This window comes from Sparus aurata, chromosome 14 (assembly GCF_900880675.1).
Source record: "Sparus aurata chromosome 14, fSpaAur1.1, whole genome shotgun sequence".
Classification (NCBI taxonomy): Eukaryota; Metazoa; Chordata; class Actinopteri; order Spariformes; family Sparidae; genus Sparus; species Sparus aurata.
Window position 1 is genome coordinate 12177196 of NC_044200.1, and position 11322 is coordinate 12188517.

General features: G+C 39.2%; 1 protein-coding gene across 4 annotated transcripts in view; it reads right to left on the bottom strand.

Annotated features, from left to right (window-relative positions):
- Positions 1–10359, bottom strand: part of tfec (transcription factor EC) — a 51693-nt gene extending 41334 nt beyond the window's left edge. For all 4 annotated transcript variants that reach the window (XM_030439295.1, XM_030439292.1, XM_030439291.1 and 1 more), the window contains exon 1: positions 10247–10359. The gene's annotated coding sequence lies outside the window, so the exon portion shown is untranslated. The remainder of the gene's footprint in view (positions 1–10246) is intronic.
- Between the last annotated feature and the right edge of the window lie 963 nt (positions 10360–11322).

Consider the following 11322-nt stretch of genomic DNA (forward strand, 5'->3'; position numbering starts at 1 on the left):
TCATGCTGGGGTTTGTGAAAATTAATAAATGGCTCCTCATTGGATTTGGCTTGAGTTTGTATGTCTTTGAAATGTCAGTATTTCCATCACGGAGCGAATGGAAGGAAAAATCTGATTATTGCAGTGACCGAATTAACAACAAGCAGCACGTGCCGAATCAAAGCCTTCCTCACGGAGGCGGTGGCTTTAACCTGAATCAGTTGATGCATGTAAATAATCAAATGAAATTTTATTTGGAAAAATATTGCTGCAAATATCCATTTCATAAGAACTGTAATATCTTTCGTTTATACGGAAGGCCTGAGCGGTAAGTGAATTTAGGTTTGTTTCTCCTAGAAAAATAAATAAATCATTGGTTTCACCCAAGAAAAATGTACTCTGGATATTGAGGAGCTTTAAAAGATTGTCCTGCCCAAACCTGTTTTTCTCACCAGATCTCAGGTCATGAACACAGGAGAGAAAACACTTTAGATCAGACTTAAAAAACAGTGTCTTCACTGGCTCCTCTTGTGTACATTCCGCTATGAAAAAAGTTACTTTATCTGGTGCTAATCAAAAAAACATAAATGTTATTTTCCTCTTCTTTTGCCACTGAATGTGCAAAAGAGGCTCATGTCTAGAATTAGGAGAAATAAAAAAAAAATAGAGAGTAGACAGTACAGATAACATTATAATTTCCATTGCATGCATCGCATGCAGTGATTTGCTTCATGCTTTTTAATTAACTTGAAATTCAGACTTTGTGCTCTTTCTTTTTTTTTTTTTTTTTTTTAACTTTCAGAAGACGTTCCTCGCCTTGAGCATCACCGGCGCGGTGATACAAATTAAAACACACCACTTAATTTCCTTGTTGAGGGCTGAAATAAAGGTGATGGGCCACAGCGAGCTGGGGAGTAGTCGTCAATAGCCGAAGGTCCCAGGGGGAGCCGAGGGGGCGCAAGTATGAAAAGTAAGTAAGTACTTCATATCTAAATTAAAACATTTGAGCGCAAATTAGCTGTCACTGCCACTGGAGTACTAATGGAGAATACATGCAAAAAAGGAGTCTCATACATTTGCTACAATGCAGAACTGATTGAACACAAAGAGAAGGTATGCGTGTGATTCGACTGTAGTTTCTGCCTCTCCCTTCCATCTGCTTCTCTCTCCTCCTTATGCAGGAGGTTAATTGGCGAGGCACATGTCTGCCTGGCTGTCCAAGCATGGTGCAAACAGTGTTTAATTGCCTCTATTCTGTCGCCGGCATTGCTGCAATATTTTGCTTGGCACTGAGTTACAATGTGTTGATGACGTGGAGCGGGCATGAGAAAACAGGTTTTTATTTGTAAAACGTAGAGAAAGGGTTTTGTCCACCTAGCTGCATTCCTGCGAGAACGCTCATCTGGAACAAGTGGTTCATCTGTGTGGGTTTGGCCCGGGGCTTTGTCCGTGGTTTGTGAGCTTCTCTGTTAGCCCACGGGCAAGGCATCTTTCTTAAATAGCAATTAGCTGGCTTAACACACGAAGAGTGTTTTATGGGTATGGGAATGCCACTCAACTGGGCTTTTGTCACATAGTCACGCATGCTTCATTGTTAACCCACATAGTGTGTATTTAGGTGAAATGGTGCAGGTTTAGAGGGAGATGCGTACCTGCAGGGATTATATTTGAATGTTATGCATATATTTTTTCTTATTTTTTCTTCTATTTTTAACATTTTGAGAGTGTTTTGTCTGATTGTATTGACTGAATGTGATTATTGCTCGATACATTTTTTAGCTGCCATTTGTTTTTCCCACATTCAAATAAAGTTCTCACATTTTTCGGCGATGCAGAGCATCCTTATATAAAACACTTGATCGGAAAAAGACCACCGGCTGAGGAGAGGAGAAAAACTTAATTAACACACATTGTATTGTTTGATAGATACCCTGGGTTTAGGACCTATGTGAGCTCTGGTTTGAATGGTGAACACAGCGTATTTGTAAAAACTTAAGGTTAACCACTCACTCCTCATCACTTATCATCAGTGTAAATAAAAAATAAATAAATAAATAGATTAAAATTTGGTTTACTTGAAAACCCACAAATCAACAATCTGGTATGAACAGTGAACAGCAGAACTTCAATTTGAACCTGTTCATTACCTCACGTAATGTGTGTTGAAATATTAATCCACTGTTGCCGGCATTTGAAAAGGCGGCTGCCTTCCAGTTGTCTTTGACTGGCTAGAAGTGCAAGCTGAATCTGAACTTATTAGTGGTTTATAAATTCAGTCAATGTAGTCGAAGAATCTGCATTATTTTGTAAGTTATTGGATGGATACACCTAGCATTAAATCCTTCTGTATCCATGATCTCATTGTTGCAAGTACAGAATGAATTATACAATGTTAAAACTATGCTATAATCTTAAGAGTACATATTATGCATCGTCAGGTAGTGGAGACCAAATGTAAATCACAGCCTTCATGATTGTCATAGTATCAGTCAGTGGTTGTCCATTACAACACTTTATATTTCTTTTTGTGTTTGTTCTGCATCCATTGTTTTGTCCGTCTTTATTTCACAATATCCACCAAACCGTGGGCTTTCTGTGATCTGCACCTTTCATGAACGCCATCAGGGCCATTAATGAGAGAATTAATTGTCATACTGACGCTCCTACGGACTAGCCGGGTGTTCTATTTGATATTATTTCACTTCGTCGGGGACTCAAAATGAAGGATGTGTTTCAGCAAGCCACCTTGAGGACATGACTCTTGTAGATCAAGACCTACACCTGGCCCTGAGAGTCTCAGGTGAATTAGCCTACCGTAGTTAACGTGGCTCATTATCGATTGTCTGCTGTATGGCCACTTGCTGTGTGACTGTGATGTCCCGAACTCATGATACCACCACCTCATGATTCCCTGGTTGTTCGACATGTGTTCTTTATATTGTCATTTATGTGGATTTGTTTGTCTTCCTTCCAATCCCAACTGAGAGCTGACAGTAGAACTGAAGGCCTCCTGCGGCTCTGCAGGCAGGGTCAACAGATACACTACACCTCGGAGCAACAGTCAACAGTGCTGTGGTGTTCACGCTTCTTTACGTCCGGCTGCAGGCCTGATTCACAGTCTCGGGGATCCAGCCTGTTCATTTGTCATCAGTGACACATCAGTGACAGTATTTAAATAAATTAGACAATAATCAGAAGACAGGGAACTTTGTGGTTTAACGAAATAGAATTACAGATGTGTTATTGTTGCTATTGTTATCAAAGTTATTGTCCAGTGGCTGTAGCTATCCGGTGACTTATGCTAATGGGAATATATAACAGCTAACACTGGAGACAAGCAGTACATGCACTAACGGAAGACAACAGCCATGATCTTTCTGAGCCGTGTACTGTGAGTGTGGAAGTTCAGTGTCGAAATGTTCCCTCAGTCCCACGTGAGCAGGTGTTTTTGACAGCTGGACCAGAAAAACACACAAACATGATTCTGTGCAGTAGTCAGGGTACATCTGTCATCCTCAGTAAAACCCTCCTCAGAACACATGGTTACATTTTTATTTTACATCCGTCGAACCTTCAGTTTAATCCACTTATCATCCTGTATCGAAGCCAAAAAGTTGTGCAGCTTTATTTGCTTTACTTAATATCTTTTACGTGTCTCTCTCTCTACTCTCTGAACAGACTAAAAGAACCAACAAACTAACCTTAAAGGACGACAAAATTTAATGCTGCTTTACTTTGTTTATATTTGGCGGACCCTGCCACCTTTTCTAGCTTCATACAGTGCTCTGGGGGCCTGATTTTCCTCTGAGAACAGCTTGTTTATTCACTTATGAAACAAATATATATATTTCTGAGATTGTATTATAGCCTCATTAATATTTGTAAATATATACAGTTTAAATTTCCTCTGCAAAAACTACATGGTGCCCCTTTTACATCTGTCATTCGGTCAGTCTGTCTGTCTGTCCGTTCATGTTGCACACTTACACAAATCCTCACCCACCCAAGTGGAGACAGGAAGTTTGGAATATCATTGGCGAGGATTTTCTGACTGTCTGTGTCACAGATGAGAAAACACACACACACACACACACACACTCCGACGTCTGCCTCATTAAAACCTTTCCCATAGATGTGCTACTTTGTACAGCTCTCCACTCATCATCACCTCCAATCCGCTCAACCCTTGCCTCCCTTTGAGCTCCACTATTTATTTTCATCAAGGCCTCTCTCTCGGCCTTCTTTCTCTTTATCTCTCTCGCTCGCCCTCTCATCCACAGTGGGCTTTGTTGCTGGGCTGTCATGTACTGAAGCACCTATTTATTTGCTTTTTTATACCGCTAATTCTCTCTTATTGTCCCTCCTGGCGTCCCGTCGCGTCGGGTACAAGGCCACCGCGAGAGTTTTGTTCCCTGTGTTCGAGAAATGAGTCAGCGAGCCGAGATAATGATGAAGAGCTCAGACACGCAGGAGATCCAGCCTCTATATCACTGATCACACCGGCAAAGTCTTCTTAACATACACCCCTCACACAATGTCATTATTACAGAGTGTGTTCAGTGTGTGTGAGGGGCTGAGGTCGCCATTTAGGATTGCATTTTAAACCAGTGTGGTTTCACTGTTCCTCCACTGTTGTTCTGATTCCGATCACTTAAACAGGGGTTAGATACGAGCCAGCTAATTTTATATTTCATTATGTCACTTCAGTTTGACTCTGTGTTACTTGCATGAAATCATAATGAGCTACACTGGATGCTGAAGTCTAAATTAAGAGAGGGTGCAAGGATCTTCTATCACATATGCATGATAATACACAATACATAAACTAAAATACTCTTTTTCTTTTTTTAATTCAGCTGTATCTAGGATGCATCACCTACATCGGGCGACCCCCTATTGATGCACAATGTGGCTAGGGGCTAGCTGGTTAGCATGCTTACTTCATTAGATATACTTGCAACACAATACATAGATGTCGAAACTGTTATTTATAATGACATTTAGAATGGTTAGAACTAATTTTTACATATTGCACCTTAACGAACAACTATGAGTATATGGAAAAAGCCAGTCTTCTCACTGATGGTCTCATTTTCTTATGCAGGTCATATAGAGGGATCAGTACTAAATTGGCACCATTTCATTACCAGTTAAAAGTTCCTTTAAGTGTGTATAAGAAGGGGCAATGGGTCATAAAGAAGAACTATTGTGTTCAGAGTACATATAATATAGTCCTACAAACTGGATGATTGGCAAATTGGTTAAACCCTAACACCTGTAGATTAGATCAGGTTAGATTTTAGATTAGAATTTATTTATCCCACAATGGGGAAATTAACTTCACTATTCACTACAAAAGTTCAAGATGCAACAAGTACTGGACAAAGAGTCAGTCAAAAACAAAGTGAGTGGAAAGTGATTGTTCAGGTAGCGCTCGAGTTAAACGGCACTGCATGTGGATAATGTTTTATTTAAACCTATAAAACAGACCAATCCAGTGGATGGGGGAAAATGTGAGGAATCAACCTTTACTTGGGTTCAACTTCAACTTTTACATTTACATTGTTTGAAATCAGGTTTATCCGAAACACCATTAAGGAAACAAGAAAACTGTCCCAAAACTCACAGTTTCAATCAAACTTCATTAATAATATCCAATTACGTCCACTCAAGTCAGTGTAGTCAAGTCATTTTTAGGAACTTTACTTTTTATGAGTAAGTCTGTATTTTACTCAGATTTAAGCAAACATTACACCATGTAATCGGTTCACTTACTTGAAGTTATAATTCATTAGTGAGTACAATTTGAATTAATATTCACCTGCAATTTTGTAGCCAGTAAACCAGTGAAACCGCTGACATACAGACAAAAAAGCGCTAAACTACAGTAGGTAGCATTTGAGAAGAATACTTTTACGTAAGTATTATTTTTAATATCAGTAGTTTTATTTATAATTGAATATAAAGTTCCATATTCAACACTATAACTTATTCTTTTATATATGACATTTACAATATTTTCTATAAAAGATCTCATCTGTATTAACAGTGATACTTGGTTTTAATCCAGTCATTCTCCTTGTTTTAAGTTCATATCTTTACTGAAATATACATATAATTCGACATTTGAGTGTCCTGGAACTGTGACATATATGATCACATACTTAAGTTACATAGATTTTCTAGCTGCTTAAATAGCCAGCATGACTTAAGTTAATGTACTGTAGTCCTTCTGGTCTATTGCGCTGAGAGAAACCAACCATAGGCAGAGCACAGGGGGAGCTTTGATATGCTTACATACGACATCACAATACCATTACGCTTAAACTGTGGAAGAAACACGGACAGCATGTGCCTGTGCGTTGTCAAATAGGATTCTATTCATTTCTATTCTATATACGGGTCTACCTCACAAGTCAATCATATCCATTTTGCGACTTCAAAGAGTGGTTTCGGGAAGAGGCTGCAGACCGTGGATGAGCATTCACTTTCACTTTTCATTGGTCAGGGGTGCGCGCCACCGCTGAGCGGAGGTTACCACAGGCTCACTTTGAAGTGAGGCCTCAGAGCAGACAATGTTTACATTCTTCTGGCACATTACTGCCTCCAGCCCACCGCCACACATGTCTGTGCATCAGACTGCTACAAATGCCAACTGAAATACTGATATGACCAAATGTTTTCATGGCTGACTACTATTATTAGTTGTAGAAGTATCATTATTCATTGACGGGATGTAACTAAGTACATTTACTCAAGTTTGAGGTACTTTACTTGAGTTTTTCGATCTACTGTTACTTTATACTTCCACTCCACTACATTTTAGAGGCAGATATGGTACTTAAGTTTTAGCTCTGGTCACTAGTTACTTCACAGATTGAATGCTGCATCAGAACAAAACAATGTTAGCAGCAGTAGGATAAAAACACAACAACGTAACACTGATTTCGTTCAGTGGAAAAATCCGGAATATTGGATCCGATAACCGTCCAGGCTGATTATCGCTTGGCCCACAGTACACAGTGCATACATACATGTAAATATACAGTATTATAGTTTACTTTAAAGTGCACTTTCAGTACTTAAGTACAAAATATTTTTATATCACATACTTTAAGACTTCTACTCAAGTACTGTTGATAGGGGTGACTGTCACTTTTACCACACTAATATTTTCACACGTTATCTTTACTTTTACTCAAGTATGCCTCTGGGTACTTTAACAACACTGTTGTTGTTTCATACAGTGCAGTGTGTAAGAATTGGCCACGTGTAGAATTCAAACAAAGTTAGCAGCTCTGTTAGCTGACTCTGCCCAGACTGGAAGCTCAGCGCACCAGGGGGAGAGTGTTGGTATAGTTTACTATTGAACCATCACATGTTGAGGTACAAAGCGACGCAGGGCTAGCTGGTTAGCATGCTACCTTAAAGCGTGGTGACTCGTTGATGGTACAGTGTCTTGTAACAGGGTGAATGGTGTCTCTGCCTTAGACACTCCGGTCCCCCATCACCTGTTTCTGCACCGTGTAACTTCAGGGAGAGGGAAGGAACACAGTGTTACATACATGTTTACTTCACCATACAAGACTTCAACACAGAACAGTGTTATGATGAAACGTAGAGCTTTGTTTGTGGTCAGCACCTACATTAGATCCGATGAATTGTTACAGACCCGGGATTTTTATATTTATGACAGTGGTGTTGAAACTGGGGGGGGGGGGGGGGGGGCAAATCACACAAAAATGCCAAATTCTACACAGTGTTTCTATATATAACTTTCTTTTCAGCAGAATCTATAGAAGTCTTTCACATGTTGTCAACACCTTCATTTCTTTACATTCTGCTGATAACTTGACTTTTTTTTTTTTTATATATAATTCTGACATATTGCACCTTTAAGGGGAAGCTACTGCCAGTTTTGTAAAAAAGTACTCAAATGTGAGGAAAAAAGATATTAAAAATAACTTTGGTCAAAGTTAAATTAACCCATAAAAGAATTAATTAACAATAATTTTTCTGAGAATCAGTATCACTTTTTTCCCCTTCCAATTGCCAATACAATTATTTATTTATTATTAATTGAAAAAAGCACTCCTTTGGCTCTGATGAAATCTGCAAAGAAACTTGTAACTAAAGCCATCAGATAAATTGATTAAAATAATGATATTTGCCTCCTAAATGTAGTTGAGTGGAAGTAAAAATTACTTGAAAATGGAAATACTCAAATAAAGCACAAGTGCCTCAAAATGACATCCTGATTCATGCGGTTACATTCCATGACATGATGAACTTCTTTGGAAATTTAAATCAAATTCAGGCTGTCATTTCAAGATTAACCACAAGATGGTGCTGTTTACACCCACTTCTTCAAAAGGCAATGCTCATACTTTGTATTTCCTTCTGGAAAATGCAACCAGTGCCCCCACAAATTATAATTAGACAGCAAAAAAGTCCTGAATTATTCGAGATGCGTGTCATACATTGCCGGTTTCTATATGACATTGCTGGTATGCCGTGACTCAGACGTCAGTCACTGCGAGTTCTCCAATCGCAGAAACCTTAATGTCAAAGTACTGCTGCACACTTCCACTACGCTGCACACTGCTCTCTCTACACCCCGTCCTCTGCACACACACCATCAGTGTGACAGTGCGCACGTCACAGCTACACACCGATGATACACATTCTTTCAGCCGGGCTCATCTTTCATTAAAAATGAAAAGACATGCGAAGCCTTTAAAATCCGCTCTTGAAGTTTTAATTAGCCTTGAATCCCAAAATTAACCATTTATCTGAAACTTTTTTTTTTCTTTTGCTCTCTATGATTATTTGTGACACACATTCTTTGAGGAAAATATTCTACCCAGTCATTTTGGTTATGACTCATTGTCCCATGAGGTCCTTTTACACACGTCGTATAGCTCATTCTTCCACACGGTTTTCCCCCTCCCCAGACCCAAACCCCCGCACGCACCGCTCTGAAAACAGCATTCCCGTGATGTAAGATTAGAGAAGTTCACAGGGTTTTTTCTTCTTATATTGTAAATAATATCAGGTGACTAAAAGATGAGGAAGTAGCACATGAGGAACTTTAAAGATTTTCCCGCTGTGTCATTGTGATCTCTCAAACAGGCCCCCCATGACAGGATGTTGTCAAAGTGACACCAGGAAACAAGGGATGCTGCCAGACTCAATGCAGCATTAAGTACTTGAAGTAATATTAGTGCAGAGAGGAGTAAACTATAAACAGAAAAAGACATTCACCGTCATCGGCGGAACCTCATAGGAAGGTTTGTCCCTCCTGATCCGGGTCGATATGAAACTTTATTTTGAAAAGATTTTAAGATGATGCATGCAGGTTTTATTGAAACCACTCTGGAAACTTGTGATTTATATGTATAAAGGTGTCTGTGTTTGATAGTTTTATAGTCCTCATCCACACAAATCACATTCATTCTTAAATTTGGTAGTACCATATGTCTACAAATGAGAAATATATGTATTTATAAGCCAGGAATGAGCTTTAATGACTTTCCAACCTGCCGTTAACGAACTTCCTGTTAGACAGGATGTTGCTTGCAGCGAGGTGAATATAATAACATAATATAATACTATACCAAAACTCTTATTCAGAACGCTTTAAAGGTGAGCGTGCAAATTCTCTTGAAACCCTTCTGGACTGGCACTGGTAAATTTGCACCATACAACCTTTTCTACGGCCTCTGAACAAAAAGAGACGGAGCTCTTGACACAAGGAATGGCAGCAAGTCATGAGTTTACATTTGCTTTTGAAATCATTAGACCTAATGGGCTTGTGTTTTACATAAAATCTACAAATTGCCAATCTAGAAGTCCTATATATTCCCACTGAACTAATAAATTCTTGCTAAAAAGTTACATATTGCACCTTTAATGATTTATATCTGTAAAAATGTTCGCAATTAATAGCAATTGGGAGTCCTTATCTACACAAATTATATACCTTCTTAAATTTGGTATTTTAGCTACATAACAATGACAAAAATGTTTTTTTTTTAAGAGCCAGAAATTTGTTCTTTATATACAATAATATTCCAACCTGCCGCTAATGAACTTCCTGTCAAACAGGATGTTGCTTGCAGAGAGGTAAAGGTGAATCATTTTAAACATCTGCCAGAACAGCTTTTATAAAGTACACATTCATTCACTTTACAGCACACATCAGATTGCAGGACACCATTATTTGCATTTCAGTGTATCTGGTAGAGAATCCAGAATTCATAATTACCTTTAGTTTGGTTGCTATGGAAGACCGGTCCCTGTGGTATACTGTATGTCTGCTTACTTCAATGTCCAACTTCAGTTTATCCAAATTCAGCCAAAACGTGTTTGTTGCTCTGCCTCCTGTTGTTGTTTAATCATTACTGGAAGCATGGACAAGTGAAAGGGCCCCAGATTTAAACCGATTTGTGTTTCCTCTTTTCTAGCGCCACAGAGCGGGGTGCAAAGGGAAGCTTTTACGTCAACTGCCCTAAATTTGAGACAGAAATAATCACACATTCTGGCAAGTCATCGTGTTACATAATCCCGGACGCCCATAAATGAAGTAAAAAGAGTTAAAAACCTTGAAAAAGGCACACAAATAACAATGCTTACAAAGCGGTCTTGTGTATCTAACTTTGTTATGGTTAAGGTTTTTTCTGGAAATTCTCAACCAAACCCATGGTACTTACCTGGTAAATTACTCCAGACACTTCAGCTGATCATGCAGCATCCACACTCTGATATTGTTGTCAAGGTCGATCCTAAAAATAAAGGCTTGACTTTCAAGTGCAGATGAAACGCCGTTAATTTCATATTCTTGAGACAGTTTGTCCATAACTGATCAGCGCCGCTCGACTTGTAAGAACAAAAACACACAAGTGTTTTTGGTCAGCGTTACGGGAACGGCGGCATTTCAATCCAGAAGGAAAAGGGCTCCGATACTGCATTCACGGTCACGCTGTAATCTGCATAATGACAGTGATGAACAACCCATCAGGGGACGGTTTGAGAGAAAAAGCCTCCAAATTCTCCTTCAGATGCATGTTGATTGTGTTTATTCATGGCAGTTAGGTTGATGAGGGTGCAATATGGAGGAGGCTGGATGGACACTTGTTATGTGTTACCGTTAGAATAGCAGACATCTCTCGACGAGGAACAAACAGCGAAGGCAGACTGAAATCAAGGCGTCTGTGAAAGCTCTCAGGAATGCAAATTCAAAAGCACTTCATTACTTGCTTTTTCCCTGCAATCTTGTGTCTGAGAGACTGAACTAAGTGGTTAATCAAGCCAAAAACCAAACCATGTCTGAGGGGCCAGCGA